Source organism: Toxotes jaculatrix, chromosome 10 (assembly GCF_017976425.1).
Source record: "Toxotes jaculatrix isolate fToxJac2 chromosome 10, fToxJac2.pri, whole genome shotgun sequence".
Classification (NCBI taxonomy): domain Eukaryota; kingdom Metazoa; phylum Chordata; class Actinopteri; family Toxotidae; genus Toxotes; species Toxotes jaculatrix.
This window is the reverse complement of record NC_054403.1, coordinates 2,698,103-2,717,500: the sequence shown is the minus strand read 5'-3', so window position 1 is coordinate 2,717,500 and position 19,398 is coordinate 2,698,103. Positions and strand designations below refer to the sequence as shown.

General features: G+C 41.0%; 1 long non-coding RNA gene across 2 annotated transcripts in view; it reads left to right on the top strand.

Moving 5' to 3' along the window:
- The window catches only part of LOC121188817, a 55,163-nt gene extending 40,413 nt beyond the window's left edge, over positions 1-14,750 (top strand). For both annotated transcript variants that reach the window (XR_005894747.1, XR_005894748.1), the window contains 2 exons: positions 13,589-13,628; positions 13,793-14,750. This is a non-coding gene — a long non-coding RNA (uncharacterized LOC121188817). The remainder of the gene's footprint in view (positions 1-13,588; positions 13,629-13,792) is intronic.
- The last annotated feature ends 4,648 nt before the right edge of the window (positions 14,751-19,398 follow it).

The following is a 19,398-nucleotide window of genomic DNA, read 5'->3' as shown; positions in this document are numbered from 1 at the left end:
GTCTGGTAAAAACTGTAGAGTCCAGCTGTTTTAGGAAATTACTGAGCCTCTGTTAAAAACAAAACCAGAGACCATCTTGTGGTGGGATCACACCAGCTGCGACGTCCATCAACAAGCTGACGTTTCAACCCATGAGTATTGAGTAATTATAACTATATTTTTACATGCGTACTCAGTACTCATGGGCTGCATCTTTTAGCTCTGTTTTGATCTCAGCTGCACACCTGTAAAGTTTCATGACTGCATCTTGATGCTGTTGCCATGACTGTGTGTCCACAGGCAGACAGACACAGACCCTGCTCATACCTGGTATTGAAATGCGTCTCCACACGAGCTTTGAGTGACTGCTTGTGATTGGATTTCACTTCCCTGGCTCTACATGCAAAAAAAGAAGAAAAAAACCAAAATGTTATGTTGCGTGAATGATGAAAGGATGTTTTGCTGCTTTTTCATCTTTACAATTTGACAATAGGTGTGTAGTGAAAATAATTTAATTCACTGTGCCACTGACAGGCTACCGGCAGCTACTGGCAACTTTTAAGGTGGAATGTTTTCTTACATGCCATTCAGTGCATGAGTTGACATTGAATCAATCAACATGTCAATGCGGCAACTTTGACCGATTGGATTTTCATCTCAAAAATTATAGATGAATTTCAATGTATGTGCAATGTGTTTAATGTGTTCTGGGATCAGGGGAAAGGAACAATTCCACAAATATCTGAGAGGAAGCAGACAGAAGCCGACAAGCACAGTGGTGGAAAAACAACTCTAAGTGAGCATTCTGACAAAGAGAACTGCACCAGCAGAAACTCCAATCTACTTTCACCACTGCTTAATACAAGAACATCATCTATAATACATCTGCAATATGCTAGAGAGAGGAAGAATCCAGAGGGAAAACCATCTGTACGTACAGTCCCGTTGTTTTTATTCTATTTCTGAATGAACAATGATGGTGGATCGCTGTTGTACTTTTGACCGTATCTTTATGTCATCCAACTATCCTATTGCATCATAGCAATCACATTTCCCGACTGGTATCTTAATATGTAATTTGGCAATCTGTCAAGTGGGGTCACGTGGTAGGAAAAAAATATCCAAGTGAGAGTAGAGAACGACTCAACAAGCCATGCACATGGATTGTTAAACTGTGCATGCAGATCAGTGAAGTTTGTGCACTTGGCAAACCGTGCTGGTGTTATGCTAAGTTCTGAATCCCAGAACCACATGCTCCATGTGAAAGCATCTGTAATAACCTCTAAAGCAAAGTTGTGTTTAAAAACATAAAATCTTCTTTATCAGGTTCCTCAAACAATCTGTTTTACATAAGCATTTAGCCAGAAGTAGCATTTCTTTGACATGACTGGTCTAGATTTTACATGGTTTAATCCAGCATTTCTCAAACTGTTATAGTTATTACAGTATGGAGTGCTGCGTCAGATGACCTGGCCTCCACAATCACCTGATCTAAACCCAACTGAGATGGTTTGGGATGAGTTGGAATCTAAAAATATAAAACATATTCTGGTTGGTTTAACACTTTTTTGTTAACTACATAATTCCAAAGTGTTCCTTCATAGTTTTGATGTCTTCAGTATGAATATACAATGTAGAAAGGGATAAAAGTAAAGAAAAACCACTGAATGAGAAGGTGTGTCCAAACTTTTGATTGGTACTGTATTTGAATCTATATTGAGAATACGGACACAAAAAACTCACCCAGTTATACAGGGATCCTGGGGGAAGGGACCCAGTCATAGGCCTTCTTCAAACCCACAGCCTGGATGTAGACTGGATGGGCAAACTGTCATGACCCCCAAGCAGCCCTCCTAGGATAGAGTTGGTCTGTTGTTCCATGGGCAGGACAGAATCCACATTGCACCTCCTGAACCCAAGGCTTGGCCAATTGTCAAACCTCCTTTCCTGCACCATGGCATGGGCTTTCCCCAGGAAGCTGACTAGTGTGATGCCCTGATAGTTTGAGCACACTCTCCAGCCCCCCCTTTTTAAAAATGAGAACCACCACCCCAGCTTGCCAGCCTACAGGTACTGTCCCCATTCTCTATGTGATGTTGAGTCTCTTCCACAGTGCTGTGGTTATGCCATCGCCTCCTCAGCCACCTATCTCAGACTCCTGTGCCATCAACCCAGAGTCCTTCTTGGGTGTCCTTGAGAAGTTCCAATGGCCACTGACTTTTTCTTCAGTTCAAGCCAAAGTGCATTATGTCATGGGGCTGCTAAGACACTGGCAGCTACCACCTGCTTTGGGTTCGGGCCTGAGACTATCTACACTGCCAACTTAAGTAGGTGAAGCCATCTTTTATTTCTCTGTTCATGACTGGATGTCGGAAATACTGTAATATCTTTATTCTTAAACCTCAGTAGTAGACATCTCAGTATCCAGTAGCAGAACAGCCACAGAATATAGTCTAAACATTCATGACAATGCTGGCCATCAGGGTCAGAGCAGGTTCTTGTACAAGCACAGAGACTTCTGCCTCTTACAGGTGCTGCACTGATAAATCCATTTGATTGACAGATCTCCAGAAATAAAGTTATAGCGTGGATGCATTATTCAGCAGAGGTGTTTTTATTACCTGCTGAAAACTGCATCCTGTCCTCTCAGACCAGGTGTTACATGTCAGAAATTAATGTTTTTGCCAATCCATGAGCACAGTTTATTCATCTGTTCCAAGGAATTCTCATCTGTATAGTTTTTTCCACCACTTGAATCTCATGGGGCTCTGTAGAAAGGAAGTAAGTTAAACAAAAAAGTTGTTGTTGCATTCTATATAGTGGAGCATCAGATGATGCCTTTGGATATTCCGCTAATTCATTGTATGACAGTCCCCTCCTAGAAGCTAAACAAACCTGGCAGCACACACCTAGTGAGATCTGGAAACTACACTCATCATTACAGTCTTGTTGTTTCATGAGATTATGTAATCTATTTCATTTGGAGGTAAAATCAAAGGTGACCACATCTGAAATGTTGGTATCAGTCTAGTATTAAGTTCTGATGAAGCCATTGTTCACGAACTATTACTGATGTGATAATCAAACTTGAAAAGTCCAAAGTTGTAATAAACGGAATTAGTTTAATGAAATGACAACATTCTGAAAATTAGCTGAGGCCTTGATTAAGTTCATTCAGGGATAAATAGTTGGGCATTTCTTTCCACTAAACATTAAAATAATCTTAATTTATTAATCAGCAAATTAAATCAGTTAATCAAAACTAATCAGGAAGAGGAAAAGATACAAAAAAAAAGACTTTTAAACAATCAACGTGCTTTTAAAAATTTCTAACACTGCATTGTAAATTTATTAAAATAGTGCAGCTGCCCTTTTTTACAACGCACATTTAAAATCACAGATGTAATCAGTATCACCAATATTGGCTCTACTCCATTTAGGTCGCATTTATAGCACACGATGACTTAATGGCTCTCAACACTTCAGTGTAACAGAGCTATTGTTAATGTTAATTACTTTTGTGTTCCTCCTGCTGAAGACAAGTCAGAATGTTGTGACAAAGGCCTATTTAGTGCAGCTCTCCTGCACTCGTATGGGTGATGTCTCACTTCTGCTGTCACTGAGTTTTCAACAGACACATATAGGTTAAATGTAATTCATTGTAATACACATATTATATTCATATGATGTATCAGCACATATCTGCACCTGTTATTTCGAGGAAAAGAACTGATGTGAAACTCACCCTGCGTGCACTGAAAGTCAATCCAGCAGAAGGCTCAGCTGACCGCATTTCCTGTATCTCCTGCTGTTTGTAGCATGATCCTCCCCCGACTCCACTTCACTGATTACATGCAAGCTGCACCTCAGCTCACATGAAGAGCTGCGCTTCCAGGCGGCTGCATCTGTTTGAAGAATCTACACATCTTGTAGAATACGGGCTCTGAAAGTAGCACAAATATTTACTGTAAACGTGATGCACACATTGTCACTGTAAATGTTCCTGGAAGAGTGGATCCTCCAACAGAGCAATCCCAAGTCAGGGATTTAGGTCATGTAGTCTCATGGTAACTGCAGAGCCGTTACGTCCACTCCAAATTGGTCTATTGTTGTTTGTCATGAAATGGCTCAAACAATGTAAAACACCAAGAACACCCACAATCTAATGGTATTACAATTAATAACCACATGGGCCTGAGCTGCAGCTGTTGTGTGAACTCTCTCTCTCTCAGAGACACACACATATAGTCAGTGTATGTCAGCTTTGCATAATTCTTCCTGGAACGTCAAGCAGCTTTTAAGAACATTGGATCATTGCTGTTGTCTCCTGCGCCAGGACTCTCCTAAAACCATCACACAAACATAAACCCATAATGCTGTAGCATGTCAGTGACAATTCACCATATTGTTAAATGCTGGCTGCAGTCAGCCTGAAAAACATAGCGTTTGCCAAGAATCGGTGGAAAAGATAAATGGAGGGAACATGGAGTGGGTAGTCTCTCCTGTGTGTGGAGAAGAAGCAGAGAGCGGAAAATGGAAAACCCCCTCCACTCACATTCACTGCATGTCTCAGTTGTGGCAGCTCTGATGCTAACGGTTAACTGTTGTGGTTTGTGGTTAGTGGGCTCCTCACCACTGTGTCGCTGTCCACTCACTCACACATTGACTCACACACACAAATACACTGAGAAATGATTTCTTACTTATTATAGTCTCAAAGAGACAAAAGACTTTCTGTAATCCCACCCTTGAAAGCTGAGAAAGTGTTAGCAGGGGTTCGCATGCACTGTGCTCACTGATAGCAGGCTGTATTTACAGACACTCAGCACTTTGGCTCAGAGCTAGATGTCTGAACAAGCAGTGGACAGTTTGCAATGAAAACGGGTGTTCATGGATCTCCAGAGGATGGATCACTTAAAATCCCACCATCATTCTTCAGCCACGTCTTCTCACCTTAAAAACAATATCCAGATTTCTGTAACTAAGTTCTTTGCAAAGTCTGTTTCCATCGTACCTCCCCAGCCAAGCACAAAAACGTTTTTTTGAGATACTTTTTTCCCCTCAAATTTTAATTTTAAGTGAAGATTGAAAATAGAAACAAAAATAGGTAGATGGAAAACTACTTTACATTTATATACAGGATACCTAAAAGACATGAATTGGACTGCATGATACATTCATGGTTACCAGAGGATGAACATCTCAAAATCTAACTCTGAATTCTAATAAACACTGTCAGGCCTCAGACAATTCAGGATGTTATGAAATCTGAAGTTTTTAAGTGCTGCAGACCTTTAGTCTTTTAGATCAGATGAGAAAGGTTTCCATGGCCATGTATCTGCAAGGGTCCACATGTTGTAAATCTTCTCCTGAAGAGTCTGCTCAGACATGGATGTACAGCCCAACATCGTGAAGCACCCTGTGTAGTATCACACATGCCTTCAGCTCTTCCAGCTTAATATCTAAGAAGTATGTCCATTGGACAATTCTGTGCGTCGCGGTTTGTCATTTATGTTCTTTATCCCTTATGTAGCAAGGTAGAAAGGAAAGGTATGGAATATGGGTATCTGTGCCCCAGTGCACAGGTATTGTAACCTGAAGCCTTCTTTTACTCAACACTTCATTCAAGCTCCCTCCCAGTAGTTTTTTTTTCTTTTTATATTCAATGCAGAGGGAAATTCTTAAGATGTCATTTATTACTTTATCATTAGCTTTATACATTAAACATAATTTAAGACACCTGACAACAAGTACATGATTTTATTATTTGATTCTGTGTGTGTGTGTGTGTGTGTGTGTGTGTGTGTGTGTGTGTGTGTGTGTGTGTGTGTGTGTGTGTGTGTGTGTGTGTGCGTGATGCCTGCCCTGTGGGCCATATAGCTTAATATGATTAATAGGCCTGTAAGTGCGATGGAGTGACTTTTGCCATTCACTCATATATAATAGCTGTCATCTCTCTCTCTCTCTCTCTCTCTCTCTCTCTCTTTCTCTCTCTCTCTCTCTCTTTCTCTCTCTCTCTCTCTCTCTCTCTCTGTGTGTGTGTGTGTGTGTGTGTGTGTGTGTGTGTGTGTGTGTGAGAAGCTATGCGTGCGGCCTATGACCTTTGATTATGATTAAAATATCATTCTCACTGATACATGCACATACAATAGCTCACATTCTCAAACACAGATTGATACACTCCAGCACATGAACTGTAGATGGATAGATAGATAGATAGATAGATAGATAGATAGATAGATAGATAGATAGATAGATAGATGGATAGATGGATAGATGGATAGATAGGTAGGGTGTCAGCACCAATAGGGTGTCAGTGGGAGGTGTCATTGGGCAGATAATGGCAAGGTGAGAGGTCAGGAGCTTGAGGGAGGGTTCGAGAGTTAAGAGGTTCAGTGGGGGGACAGCACTTTGGCTGATTGGTTATGGTCCCATGGGATGGGGGAGGCACTGAGACATGACATCATGCTGTCCTGAGAGGGGAAAAGAGTGGGTGAGAAAGAAACAGTGAAGGTCAGAGGGTCATTAAAAGGAACTGTGGATGGTGACAACAACACCATCTGCATGAGGTCAGCAACTCATTATCATCACACATCCTGCTGAAATGTATAATTTACACTTTATCTTTTTTAACCTCTGTCACTTTCTCCAGTGTAGAAAAGGTATATTACATAAGGTAATTCATGATTTTAATTCTAGTCTCCACAGCACATGAATCTCATAAAATCCCAAACAGTGTTTTGTAAATTTGTTAGTGAAGCCAATCAGGTCTCGACTGTGTGTAGATTCATGGCTGAAACAGTGTGTATGCACAAAGAGAGAAATGTGTCTACATATTCTTTGCCTCAGATTTGTAAAGCAGTGTGTATGCATGGCTCTGTTTATAAGACTCAATCACTGTGGAGCTGGATGCACAAACACAAGTCTCATTTCCAATCCTACAGTGAGTCATAAATGGATGTAGATTCGCCTTAATCAGCCGTTTGCATATCAGTGCCTGCACATCAGTCGTGTAGACCTGTCACTGCAAAGAATGGTAAAGAATATTTACAGTGAGGTTCTCCGACAGTGTTTGAGCAGCTGGACATAAATTTAGGAAAATATAAAAATGAGGTTACAACTGATGACACAAAATCAACATCAAGTTCATAGATGCGCCAGACCCATGGGTATTTTACAGGTGTGTGGAAAAAAAAATCTGATGATCAGTGAAACGGGCTGACAACCTCAATTGACAACCTTATATTTAGAATCTGTCTCTCACATTATCTGTCATCTCCTCTCCTGAGTCGTCACATCCACTCGTGACTGTCTCTATGAGAGCATGTGTAAAGCATGTGTATGCACACATGTTCACCACAGGTTCTTCTTTTAGAAATATCACTCTCAGAAAAAAAAAAGCTAATCATTTTCCAAAATACTGCATGTGCGGTTCAACAATAAACAATCAAGAGTTACAGTGTTTGCATTACAGGACCCACAAGCTGCTTGATTGTAATAACAGCGGCCAGGATAACATTTGTGAAAACTGGTTTGTTATTATGTACATTTAGCCTAACTTACATGCAGTAATGTAGTTATGCCTGCGTTTTTGGCTTAAAACTACTTTACTAACATTTAACTAGCTGGAGAATCATTTCAGATATTTTATTACCTCCATTATGCTATAAATTTTGTCCTGTCCACTGTTGCTATAGAGCATGTGAACGTGAAGCACATCTTCACTAACATACAGTATGAATCGTAAAAATGGAACGTTAGCCTCAGTTTTACTACAGCGTGTGGAGAGACTGAGGAAATCTCTCAGTGATTTACTGGGGAGTAAAAAAAAAATGGTGTGGAGCGAATGAAAGAAAGAGGCTGCTTTCTCTCCTCATCACTACTCGCTGCTTAGAGTCACAATGCTTAATGGCTTTAGGAAGAGGAGGTGGATGAATAAATGAAGAAATGAATGGGTAAAGGGAAGGAGGTGGAAGAATAAAATAAGAGTGACCGAGGCATTCTGGAGGATAACAAACACCATGTAACCACAATGTCCTGAATATGAATCAGCCATTGGACCTTTAGCACCTCAAGTGTCCTTAAAGACAAATAGAGACCTGAAGTGTCCTTAAGGTCTTTATTTGTCATGTCTACCAACAGATGTTTTTCTGCCACATTTTGCTACAGTGTACACTTGATTTATTTATCTAAAAATCAATAATAATTGTCTCATTGTACACATTAAAGCCCATGACAACAAAGCGCTGTTTATACCCCCTAGCAGTGGTGCTTAACAGTGGAAATGGTCATTCAGTCAGAAGCCCATCCACACACACATCAGTGTGTGTGTTTCCAGGTCTTAGGGAGTACAACTGCTTAAGTGGAAAAAGTTGTATGAAGCCTTTAGTGTCTGTATGAAGTCTGATAAATGTCCTCAAGTAATGTCATTTGAGTCAGTATCAGCTGGGTCTGAGTTTGATGAGCCTATCAGGCCTCTGTAGCATTGCCCCTCATCTCCGCTGCAGGCTACAGGCTCCAGGTTACATTAGCATAACACCCTGAATGTCCAGTCATTTAAACATTTAGGTAAAAAAGCATAACAAAAGAAATAACACATATCTGGTACCTTGGCTTTACAGTTCTTCTTCCATGGTCAGATTAGATGCCCAATTTTTGAGGCGACACATCTGTCACAAAAACCTGTCAGAGGTGTGGACCACTTCAGGAGGGGGGCAAAAGAGAGAGACTCCATTAAGCCACTGCCACCTTTAATACCAAATATCACACATGGAAAATGAAAAGCTCACTAATTAGTGAGAAATGTGGTTATTAGTTTAATATATTTGATGTTGTGGAAAAATCCCTAAGGGAGTGTGTCTTCTTGTTTCCTACATTTATACTACTCTGAAATCTTGTTTTTATGGCTTATATAATGGAGAAACATGCTTCACAGAGCTGTGTGATATGGAAGGGCAGTACAGTCTTCACTCCATGCTCAATGACAAAAAAACACAGCTTTTACTGCATAATAGAAATGATGAGAGGGAGGCTGCTCAACAGAATGATCGTCAGGAAGTGAGCTTCAGTGGCCTGACCTGGAATTACTGATCTGACATCAGATCCATGCTCAGTAATTAGATCTACATTTAGGCAAATAAAAAAACATATGAAAACCCATGGTCCAGGATAAATAAAACACACTCTGCACTTGTCCTGATCAATCAATCAATCACAATACTCGCAGATATAGAACTAAGCCCCACAGTTCCCACATAATCTGAACAGTGATGTGGTGAACACACCATAGTTTGAATCATCTGTCTAGTAGATGTGGAGATGGTTCTATAGCAAGTTAAAATCTCTGACCTACTGGTGGCACAATATGAACAGGAAAGGGATCACTAAAATTCATTCTCTGGGGACCCTGAAAATCTCCAAATTTCATGAAAATCCATCCATTCATTTGGAGATTTTTCATGGCTCTGCATGGTGGTAGCGTAGCTAAATAAGAATTTAAAAAAAAAAATCAAAGCAGCAGTGGGTAAAATATCCTGACTTCCTGACTGATCCTGACTACAAAATCACTGTATCCTACTGCTGTGTGTTTTCTGTCATTCCCCCTTCCTAATGTTCCATGTTTGTATCCAGTTTGTCTCTCTTTCTGTGTGTTTGTGTATTTATATGCTGGGCATGGCTCTCTGGATCTCTTCTGCCGTTTCACCTGCACACCTGTTCCAGATATGAACACGTCAACTCCTCCACCAGCTGTCTGACTGAGACAAATGAAACTTGGGGGATTGAGCTGATGTTTGAATGCTGCAGCTGGTGGAGGAGTTGACATGTAAATGCATCCTGCTGGACATTTCACAAGCACGCTAAGAAGCTGGAGTGTGGGGAATGGCCTGGCATCGTTTGATCGGAGTTGTCTATAGTTCTCTCCCAAACTTCTCTAGGAACACCCTCCCCCTGCAGCCCTTCCCCTGATTCCAGGTTGGGGTGATCTCATTCCGCAGTGCAAACAAGTTGGAGGCAGTATGTTTGAAAAGACCACCAGGGGCCAATGGCTTTCATTCTTTTACAACTGTATACACTGGTGACCTGCAACAAACGAAACTCTAGTAGTTCTAGTAGTCCAGGATGTTTTGGGGCTTTTTGTCTTCCCTGGGACTTGCGGCAGTGTCCTGATGAGGACTACTCATAAGAAGCACATTTCTTTTTGGGGGGGGCAATAGGACAGAAGAGCATGTGTCTCGGTGAAGGTAAACCAGTGCAGCAGTGCAGAGAGGGTACCTCAGGTTTGTTTTTCGTTACTGTTCCCACCATGGTCAGCTTAGTCTTCAGCAGCTCCTGGCTAAGGACATATGATGTGACGAAGTTGTCACATGTGATAGTTTGCTTGCGAAGACCTCCTGCCATCTCACGCTTGCTCTGATTTTTTTCTGGCTGTCCATCAGCAGGTTTGCCAGTATATACAGTATGTACATTTTCCAGGTGTGGCTGGTCCTGGCACACCTGGCACACAATTTTATGCTATATTTTCCTGGTTTACTTGACATGTACTGTTTGAAGGCACAGTTACCTCTGAAGGGGACCAGACGCTCATCCACAGTCAAATCAGTGACACCTACTTGTCCCATTCGTCTTGAATGGCAGCAAGTTTCACAGATACACGGATACACATATCAACAGACAGACCCAGATATGCCTATAGTTCTGTTCAGTCCACTAGTTGCCATGCACACATCACCGCTCTTTATTCATCATGTCCAGTACTATCCTTTCAGTTGGCTCTAGCAGAAACAACTCAGAAAGTGAGACACTGCATATCTCACTGGACACCAGGGGTCCTCTCTCCACTCCCAACCTACATCATGTGTCACTGGGAGGGATGGAAAACCAGAGCAAATCTTTTTGACTGGAAACCATCTTCCAACTCAGAAGGTTCCTCTTCAGTTGATTTCCCCTCTCCATCAGGTGAAGAATAAACCTGGTCATGTCGTCTACTTCTGACACTTCTTCTTCTGCCTCTGCAGGTTCCTCCAGGCCTCTCTGCTCCTCAGAAGGGTTTCAGTCTCCAGTTCAGTATAGCAGCACCTCTGCGTCTGACTAAAATGTGTAAGGCCCCAAGGAAGCTGTACTTATAATCTCAGTTTGTTGTTGTTTTATCAACCTTGTAAGGAAAGGCACATCAAAGGTGTGATAAGAACATGTCTACACATCTGTAGCTTTGAAATTGTGTGAAAGTGTGTCTGTGTCATCTGAAAGCCCTAGGTGAGGAAAGGCACATCTGAGGTTGTGATGAAATCAGGTTCACACACCTGCAGCTTTTAAGTTGATCCGGGGACAAGAGGACGGTTGATAAAGTTGTTTCTCAGTGACAGACCAGCTTTACAGTTGTCTTGCTAAAAATAAACAGACAGTACATTTCCAGGAGAAAGGGTCGCTGGTCTGAAGCTACCCAGAAATAGCTAATTATTAATCACTGCATCCATCCTGATATATATGTGAATATATATGTTTATATATTTATGAAGGTTTTTAGTATGTATGTTTTTGATCTTTTAGGGGTAAACTATGTTTTTTTATTGTATATTTTAAATTGTTGATACTGTGGCTTGCCTCTCTTTCACTCCCCTACAATGGCAATACTAGCTGATGTTAGTTTAGAAATGGTTTGCTAGCATCAACAAACAACAGGTTCCCAGCACCATACAGACTCCAACACAAACTCCATTTAAGCAAAAAAAAAAAAAAAAAACAACAACAACATATCGTATCTAGTGAAACTTAACAGGAATGTGGGGGAAAACAAAAACTGGGGTCAGCACTGGCAGGACATTCAATTCATGGAGGGATCTGTGTTTGGTTCTGGGGGACAAATGTCACTGCTCTGGCCTGATGGCCAGGGTACTCGCTGCCTAGAGAGTATGAGTACACACTTGAGTGTGAGAAATGGATTCTGACTGCCGTTCACTTAACAGCCACTGGTGTCATTGATAACAAGGGTTTTCTGAATGTTAAGTTAAACTTAATCTAAGTGCCACATGTTCAGACTGATGTCAAAAGCAAAAGAAGCAGCTGTGAGCAGTTGCCATTAACACAAGTTGATGGAACAACACTGATTTTGGAATCTAATTCAGTTGCATGTAATTTTTAAATTGCCATTTTCCTGCCTCCTCGTTATTTTCTGTTAGTGACTGTGAAAACTAGTACTGTTTTCATTGTGTTTGTGCCTGCACCATAATCACATTTAGACTGAGTGAGATTGATGCCAAAATACAATCAATTCACAGGGAATTCTTCCTGGTAATGGCATGGATTTGCTACATTGTGCTGCATGTCAATAAAGCTTAGACAAAAAGGGAGGAAAGAGAGGAGGAAAATTAGAAGGCTGGTGTGAGTATTTATGGGACTCAAATTACTGATTCGGCTCTAAGGAAATTTTAATTCTCAAGACTCCAGCACAGATACTTGTCCAGGTTTAAATGATTTGCTGGACTTTAATATCTGCTGAATTAGAGTGATGTTCGGACATGTGGCTCTTGTGTTCATTTTGAATTCCCTTTGAGCGTTTCAGCTTTGTAATTTGTCAAGTTTTTTGTTTCACTCGATTCTTCACAAGTCTCAGACCAAGTAGCCATATCCTGACAGAGTGGCATCCCTCTCAAGTACACTATGACAGTGATGTTGGTTGTGATTGCCAGTGTAAAAAAATAACCAGCTCTGACATCACTGAGGCAGCCCCAGGCCATGACACAACTCTGAGCAGTCACACATGAGGAATATGCCACATTTTGACTCAACTTCCACTCATCAGATGTCCACTCCAAAGTCTTTTATGGCTCTAACAAGTATCTTGGTCTTTTTCAACTTTCTAAACTATGGTTTCTTCTCAGGGTTTTCCACAGTTTCTGTGCAGTGTCCTCATCTGATGGTGAAATACATTCACTGTATGTAATCTACAATCTACAAGATTCAGAAAACACCCTCTAAGACCACTCAGAGAAATACACTCACTGAGCTACAACAGCAGGGGCTGCTTGCACCATCTGTCATAAGACTAGGCCGGATGTAAAATACGTCTTGAGCCCAATGTAGAATGAATACCTGTTGCACCATCTAAGCGTAGTGCTACGTCTAAGACTAAATCTTACTCCTAGTCAAAGGTCGGTGTAAAATGGAAAACCTTTGAAAAACCAAAGTTGAAAGAAAACACTGATACAGTGGCGCTTCTAATATACAGGCAACACCATCAGCAGGCTTTCAGAGGTGAGAGAGTACTGGGAGACAACTGAATGTATGGGGAGATAACTCATTGTGAGATTTTGTTTCAATCAACTGATGAGTTTTCATCACAGTTGCCACATGTAATGGGTAGGAACGTAGGCGCTGGCTCCAGAACTTAACCTGCTCATTTCCATGAGCAGACCATAGACTCCACTCAGTTACTGTACAGGCTGTGTGCGACTGATGTGTTCGTGTGGTGAAATGGGTCTGTCCATGAAGCATGCATCTTGAGGGAGAGTGTACGAGGAGGGACGGCTCTCTGGCACAATGCTTGGTGACAGTGGCTGGTCTTTAAAGAAGTTGCTTATGGCTCCTGTGTTTCCTCTGCTGCCCTGAACAGAGCAGGACGAGGCTGATCAGTGAGAGCTGCTCGAGCACAGGTATGTGTGTTTAGGTTAAACATGTCCACCTGCTGTTTATTTTAGCCCACATTTAAACTGGTATTGGTTATTAAAAAGTAATGTAATGGGATGATGTATAGTAAATTGTACTACTGTATTACTGTATCTAGGCTTAGTAATGACTAATTCCTCTGCTTTCACAGTGAAATAAGGATGGAGCCACAGAGGGCACATACCATCATGTGTGCAGCAGCTGTGCTGCACAACATTTTGCGTAGCCACTCCCAGTGGAGGACTTGGGACCAGTGGAGGCAGCGGTGGAACATATCAGAGCTGCAGAGGAGGATGTGGCAGCTCATCACATCAGAAACAATATAATTCAGCTGATTAGCCTACAAAAAAATGGAGCTGTTTCAGTATTAGAGACATATCCTCTGTAATAATTTTGTTACTTTAACATTTTACATTATTGTATTGTATTGTTCAGATTGAAAGAACTGTAAACGGCTTGCAGATGAATTATTTACTGATTAAATTGTGTATGTTGAGAAGTAAAATAAGATTTCTGATGTAGATGTTCAAATATTTTATTTAGATGATGATGCATTCTGGGATTTATATTACTTTAGATGTATGGGATCATTTAGATTTTCATAAACACACTGTCGTTCTCCATTGCACAGCTGGCCCTTTGCTCTAAGCTGGATTTCTGAGGAATGTTTACATTTCCAAGCTCAGAGTTCTCCTTTCCCACCCGTAACTTCTTTCCTCCTCCACTCTCAGTTTCTTCCTCCTGTAACACAGACTGGACATCTCGACCTCTTGTCCTTCGAGCATGTGCAGTTGCTGTGTTTTTCGGAGCTGTCCACGGTGCTGAAGGTGGTTGGGATTCTTTGTTTCATTCACTCACAACAACACTCCATCCACCCACTGGAAACAGATCTATTACTAGTCTATTACTGTTTTATTATTCAACCATTTCTAAGAGGCCATGTTACATTCATGACTGCTGTCTGATGAACTTCATTCGATGTGGAAGAAAAACTTGAGTCCTCTTCATCGTCAACATGCAACATGCCAGTCGTTTCTTTTTTTTCTTATTAGTTGTGACACTGTTTTGTTTGGATACTAAAAAAAGAACAGTACAATATTTTTTTGGTTTCACAATCTGAGTAATTTCATTTTTATTTCTTGGGCTCTGCTCTCTGTTATTTGTTTGGTGTGGCACCTGCTACTGCAATAGAATGTGTCAGGGTGGACAAGCATTGTCTAACTTTATTATATCCAGCTGCTGCAGCCGCTGGGTTCCACACTCAAATGAAGGTCTCCAACATCTGATAGGTCCATGTCGCAAAGAACTGAGGCTGTTTTGAGAGCAGAGGGTGACTGATGGTGTATGAAGGTGATGTTTCTATGATAGCACAACCTGCATGTTATAGATGGGAAATGCAGAGATGAAGTTAGCATGCTAACCAGCTAGCCAAGGCCAGTCCTATCTCGTAATACCACTTTGTAGCTCAGGAGGCGACCGTAAGTGACTGTAGCGTCCAGTCTGCCCTCAGTCCAACCTGAGAAGATGAAGACGTAGCACTGCCCAGAGAACATATTATCAAACCTCCTGACAATGAGTCAGCTCTCACCAGCACCACACACTCCCACGAAGAAACCACGCTGAGCGGCAAAGAAAAGAAGTGAAGCAAGATAAGAGTTAACACTGGAGTTGCTGATGAGTTGTGCTTGAAAAGCAGAAAACAAGATGCGTGACAGTCACAAATGAAGCAACATTTGGATGCATTTAATAACAGAGACAACACAAAGGCAGAATGTAAATAAGATAAAACTATCATGTTAATTAGAGTCAGCTAACAACCTTCATTTATGTTCAAGGACCAGATGCACTGTGTTTAGTGTTTGGTTCAAAATACTAATTTACACGCTTCAGTGTAAATAAAATGTTCAATACACTTCTAGAAATGATAAGGTTTAGTATAATTACATTGATTCATTTAAGTGATAAGTGGTATATGTGCACATGTACCAGTCATAGACCAAACCTGCTAAATCGCTAAATCTGGCTGATTTATAAAAGACAGAGGTGGGAGCTGAAAGAAAAGGCTCTTGTTGCTGAGCAGAGCCAAATGATGTGGCTCACTGAAAAGAAGCAGATTTCCTCTCAGCAGCTGTGACTATGGCAAATCCAACGTGTCTGTGTTTTCACTGTCAGGGAACCTGTGGTCAGTTCAGCAACAGATCTAATGGTGCTTTAAAAGAGAGCATGTGGTAAAGTGTTAGGCTGCTGCAGGACTGTGGGTTCTCAACCGGTTCTTGTTGGTCCCCTTCTTAGAACAGTTCATTGCCCTGGTCTGGCAGGAACAGGTTTGCCTCAGCTGTAACTGCAGGACTGGACTCTGTATCACTTATGTGACATGACATCCTCCTGTGAGGATGACAACAACAGTGGCTGGTCAAGATGGTCCATCTCCAACACCTTTATATTGTGTAGGCAGCTAATGTTTTATTTCATGGGTAAAGAGTAGACAAATATGTCTCCCTCCCTTAAAATATATTTTATTATCCTGTGTTATAAAGCATTTAGTAAGTGTTTATAATGTTGCTTGTAACTGCTAAATATGGAGGTTATGATAAAGCGTTACCAACTGTCAGGTTTTCACAGTTTCCAGTCTGATGAACAGTACACCTGTACGGACACATTGCTGCTTTGCAGACGCCCACAGCTTGGTATTGGCTGTGTGTGAGCTGTAAAGTGGGCACAGGTTATGTTCAACACAAGAATGTTCACAAAAGCAGCAAATGAATCTGAAGATCTGAATTTGAAATGGAAGCGAAAATTGACTGCTCAGATGATGCTCGCTGTGTGTCTGTGTGTGTGTGTGCGTGCGTGCGTGCGTGCGTGCGTGCGTGCGTGTGTGTGTGTGTGTGTGTGTGTATGCTCGCTCTGACACTCATCCACATCATTCTAAAATAGCAAAAACAATAACAGATTGCTGTGTGTTTGCATGATGCTGTGCATCGGGTGTCATGCAAGCTTTCCTTTTTTATCACTGTGGAATATCTGTACAGACAGTATTTGCAGTGTGTCCATCTGTGTGTTTTACCATATTTGTGGGGTTGGAAAATCAGGAGCCCACTACACCTGGTTTTAGAGTCCAGGTTAGAATCAGGTTTAAGTGAGGGTTAGGGTTGGGGTTAGGCTGTTGTGGTTAAGGTTAGGGTGAGGGGCTATGCATCATGTCCATGAAGGGTCCCTGCAAATGCAGTAAGACAGGATGTGTGTATGTGTGTGTGTGTGTGTGTGTGTGTGTGTGTGTGTGTGTGTGTGTGTGTGTGTGTGTGTGTGTGTGTGTGTGTGTGTGACCCAGCTGCTGATGAACTGCCCTCCCCCCCATCCTCTAAGGACATTTGGCAGACAGAGTCAGCCCCTTTGTCTCTGTGTCTCTCTACCTCTCTCACTTTGTAGATGTTGTCTTGTATCCTCCCTCTTCTTCCTTATGCCTCTTTCTCTTCTCTTCATTTCTTCTCTGTCATTTATCACCTCTTTCTCCCTTTATGCTTCAGTCCTTCTGTTTTCTCTGTGCACACCAGGACCCTGTCAGTTCACTTTCAAACCAGTCTGAAGCTGCATTTTGTGGAAGAAACAGTTGATCCAGACATCGGTGAGGGTTAATTGAGGTTATTAAGCTTTCAACACGTGTTACAGTTACTGGTTTTTTTTTTTACAGTAGAGCCCTTGTCCCATCATTTCTAAAGCTGGACTGCCACCTTGTGGCCATTGAGACATTATAACTGAAAATTTCAAAATTATACTTTGAGAAATAATCCACTGCTTCTACAAAGGGTGATAGAAGATAGGTGATAGAACCTTCTAACACAGAAAGCTGGAGCTGTAAACAGGCCAGGTTTATACATCCCCTGATATAACTTCTGTTATTATTTGGTGCTGCACAAATGCAATTGACACCTCTGAATGGGTGGACACTCGCTGAGTACATAAACTCTATAACCTGCACAAAATAATAACACATTGTTAAAGATGAAACTGTTCAACAGTACACAGTAACATAGTTCAAACTAGATGTTTTAGGATACATAATCCAATAATGTTATAATATTATTATCTTATAATGTTTACTATTCAGGAATTTCCCTGTCTGGGATCAATAAAGTACATTTATCTATCTTTCTATCTAATCTAATATAATATATAATATAATATAATATAATATAATATAATATAATATAATATAATATAATATAATATAATATAATATTGTCTAATAGTGTAACACACACATCATCATTCTGTTTACTGTGTTTTAAAAGCAGCTTTTTTTAATCACTTTTTTTAAATGTATACTTTTTTCCTCATAACATTTGTTCAAATTATTGTGACTTTGCTCTCAATATAATGATCAAAAATAAAGGAGAACAGTGGCCTTATGATCATGATGATAATGGTTGGAGTGATGTGGAGCACAACTTTTACTTTGCCTGGAATATTGCACTGGTTCATATGGTGAACATCTGTCAGTGACAGTAGATCAAACATGGGAGCTCATTGTGTTGTTAGCAGTATTGTACTGGACGTGGTTAATGGTTATGATATGCAACTTTTATTACAGTAAAGATGTTTGTCTGACAGTTCTGGTTGCATAAGAACTGACTTTCTCCAGCTGGTTCTGTTTCTCACTCTCATTCTCTCTCTCTCATCATGTTTCACTCTTGCCTTATGTCACAATGAACACAAAATATGCTCCAGTCATGCATGATTTAAGCTAAAAGATTATTTACATGATACAACATAGTACAGAATAATTCAAATGAAAATATATTATGAAACCATAGAGGCACTACTTTCTGAAATCTGGTCCCTGGAGCTCAATTACAGCTCAGCCATATGGCTCACTGCACCACCACTACAGGCTGGACTCTGGTGACTTTACTGTCGCGCTACATAAGGCAGATGATACAGTTAGCTGGTCCATTTCTGCTGCAGTAGATTAGTGGGAAGACATATTCTTCTTCAGTTACATGATTAAATATTTTATGGCAGCGACACACCTGGGAGGCCGTTGTTTTTGTGTATGGATACTGTGCTGAATCCTTCTTTGAAAATCCTCTGTGCGACTAAAGGATGTGGGAGTTCTAGACATCAGGTTCTGGTGTTTTGGCTATAACTCTGTGCTCTGTGGGTGGTGGTTGCAGGGGCATGTCATCTGGTTTGTGGGGGGAGGTGATTGGAAGCCCCTCTTCAATCCAGAGGTGGTTGCAAGTTATGTTCTGTCTGTGTCCATTTGGGAGATTCTTAACATTTGGGGACTGAACACCACATTCAGAAGTTTGTCAATGTCAGGATAGACCAAATAGACTCTGCTGCTTCGACACTTGACGTACGTTTGAATGGTGTGCTCAAGGTTCCCAAATGTAAACGACCAAATAATGATTTGATGTGGACTTGTCAAAGTGAAATTGCAGAAGCGCCTCTCAAAAACTTAACTGCATATGGCCTTGGAAAACTTTAATACAAAGTATCACAAAGTCCAATAGTGTAAATCCGTCATTAATGTAATCAGTCCAGTTATTACACAGTTGTTGTAGTACACCATTTTTTAAACCTGTCAAACAAACGTGCTTTTATTTTGAAGGCAAACTTCTCATTTCCAGGAAAGGATCTAATGCTGGTGAACTTGACACAGTTTATTCCTTTCCTCTTCTCCAAGGCAACCAACTTGTATACACAGACACAGAATGCAAAGCGTTGTACACAGGCAAACAGGCAGATAGATAGATA